The sequence below is a fragment of the Microcaecilia unicolor genome, chromosome 1, assembly GCF_901765095.1.
Source record: "Microcaecilia unicolor chromosome 1, aMicUni1.1, whole genome shotgun sequence".
NCBI classification, from domain to species: Eukaryota; Metazoa; Chordata; class Amphibia; order Gymnophiona; family Siphonopidae; genus Microcaecilia; species Microcaecilia unicolor.
The window spans coordinates 644,941,874-644,944,815 of NC_044031.1; positions in this window are offsets into that span (position 1 = coordinate 644,941,874).

Sequence of the window (2,942 nt, forward strand, 5' to 3'; positions counted from 1 at the left end):
TTTAAAGTTGTTTGGTTTATCTGGGATGGTGGGTATGAGAAAGGGGTTTCTATTGTGAAGCTGCCATCATGACTTGGTTGAGAAAAATGGATCACTAGCTAGTAACTGGTAGTAAACTCCTGGATCTCCCACTATCTGCAGCCTTGGATAAATCACTTTTGTTCATTGTGATTTCAGATTGTCCAGTTCAAATTTAATGTTACTGTATGGAGTGGGAGGGATTGGGATATCAACGTAACTGAATTTTGACTGTTTGCCCTGGATATGTTGGGGCCATGTCCTTACGGACCATGAAAGTTGGCAAATACGGTGAGTAATATTAGCCAGTTGATAATCATGATTTTTGTATAGCATCTTTTTAAATCCACTTTCCTCCTCTGTATTACTTGGTCATCAGCCTTGGGATGGTTGGCCTGAATCACAGGTTCAGTGCTGAGGCTTTATGAAAATGTGTAAAGGGGAACATAGAGAAGGAAAAAGTATACATTGTAAGCATTGTACTGTAGGAGTAACTACAATTTAAAGCCAGCTTCGGCTTCCACAGAGATCAGTCCTGGATTAGATATCATTCAATTTCCATTGACAAGTAGGGTAATAACTGAGGACACCCACCTGAACTAGATCTCTCCCCTTAGTTTTCTGCTGTTGGCTGGATGTAATTTCCACTTCCATATCATCATGCTGATCAATCCATAGACTGGTGGGTTGTGTCCATCTACCAGCAGGTGGAGATAGAGAGCAAACTTTTGCCTCCCTATATGTGGTCATGTGCTGCCGGAACTCCTCAGTATGTTCTCTATCTCAGCAGGTGGTGGTCACACACAGCAGCAGCTCTGGCTAGGCCTCCAAGCCTAATTTTTAGGTTTTGTTGAGTGCCTGGGGTTGAGGGCTCTTCTTGAGCAAGTGCAAACCTGGTGGCGCCAGGTCCCTCCTTTTCTCCACCCTCCCGCTGGCTCCGTTTAAAAAAAAAAAAAAAAATTTTGAACGTCCTTAAAGGCGTTTATTTCGACGTTTATTTAAACGTTTATTGCAGCTACTCACTGGGACACCAGGTCGTTACAGCTCGGAGCGGACAGCAGGTAATTTTTACCTTTTATAGCGGGCAGGGGGTTCCCCGATTGGTCTCCACGTGGCCCATGGCGTCGGAGGGCGAGGGCGCAAAGAGTCGCTCCCCGGATCGCGTGTGCGCTTCCAGAGGGGATGCGGGGGTCTTAAAGTCTGATTCGCCCTTGTTGGGTGACAGTTTCGTGACCGATGAGTGTCCCGGTCCTTCCTCCGGTGTGGCGGTTTTTCCCGCCATAAACGCCCATCCCCCGCGGCTCGCCTCCGCCATATTGGTCGGCCACGCGGCTCGGACGGCTTCTTCTTGGGCCGCCCTTGAGGTGGGAGACATTGATGCCATGAACGCCCTTAATTTGGGCGACGGCACAGAAGCGGCTAAACTTAAGCGCCGTTCTTCCCGCGCGGCTCCTTCGCGGAGTGTCGCGCCGGATGCCATCTTGGATGCGCAGCATGTCTCTCCCCCGCTCTTGCGAGCACCGGTTGAGGGTGCGTCTAGGGCTGTAGCCCAGGCTGCGGAAGTGCACAGTCTGGGGGGTTTCTCCCCCGAGTTTGTTTTGCTGCTGCATCAGGCCTTCCTTATGCAAAACGCTGCCCCTGCTCCCTCGTCTGGTAAAGAGGTTGAGGCCCCCGGAGGTAAACGCCCTCGGGTTGATTCCCAGGCCTTGGAGGACTTTGTCTCCTCCGATGTAGATGAGGGCAGTGTATCTGAGTTGTCCCAACGGTCCTTTGCGGATTCCTTGGAGGAGACGGATCCCCGCTCGGATGGAGTGGATGACCCCTCTGCAGCGCGGCTCTTTAGCTCAGAGGATTTGCCCAACCTGTTAGTGCAGGCCATGGGCATTTGAAGATTTCCTCTCGGAGGACGTCTCTCCCTCAGCCCCTGTTGGCTCTGCCATTATGCTGGGGACGAAGCGCCCGCCTAGATCCTTCCACGTGCATGATGCCATGCACACCTTAATTTCGGCTCAATGGGATGTCCCGGAAGCGAGCCTTAAAGTGGCTAGGGCTATGTCCCGCCTCTATCCTTTGCCTGAAAGTGAACGTGAGGCCTATCTGTGGCCTACCGTGGATTCTTTAATCACTGCGGTGACTAAGAAAACGGCGTTGCCGGTGGAAGGTGGCACGGCCCTAAAGGACGCCCAAGACAGAAGATTGGAGGCGGCCTTAAGGTCGTCCTTTGAGGCGGCTGCTTTAAGTTTGCAGGCCTCAGTTTGCGGCTCCTATGTGGCCAGGGCGTGCCTGACTTTGGTGCTGCGGGCTTCCCCCTCGGATCATTCCTTGAGGGCTGATTGGCCGGCCCTGGAATCGGGCTTGGCCTATTTGGCAGACTTGCTGTATGATGTCTTGAGGGCCTCAGCTAAAGGCATGGCTCAGACAATCTCTGCGCGGCGGTGGCTTTGGCTGAAGCATTGGTCTGCTGACCACGCCTCTAAATCCTGCCTAGCGAAATTGCCTTTTAAAGGCAAGCTGCTCTTTGGGGTCGAGCTGGACAAAATCGTGACCGATCTCGGCACGTCTAAGGGCAAGAAGTTACCAGAGGTCAGGGCTCGGGCTAGTACTCGTCCCGGTACCTCCAGAGGACGGTTTCAGGAAGCCCGTCGGTACCGCCCGGGCAGGTCGGGCTCTTCTGCCTCCTCTTCCTTCAAGAGGAACTTCTCCCCCAAGCAGCATTCCTTTCGCAGAGACCGCCGTCCCGGAGGTGCTCCCTCCGGTCCTCCCCCAGGGTCTCGTACCCAATGACGGGGCCTTGGTCCACACCCCAGTGCAGATTGGAGGACGGCTGTCCTCGTTTCTGGGCGAGTGGACCACAATAACTTCAGACGCTTGGGTGCTGGAAGTCATCAAAGACGGCTACAAGCTAGAGTTCTGCCGACCCTTAA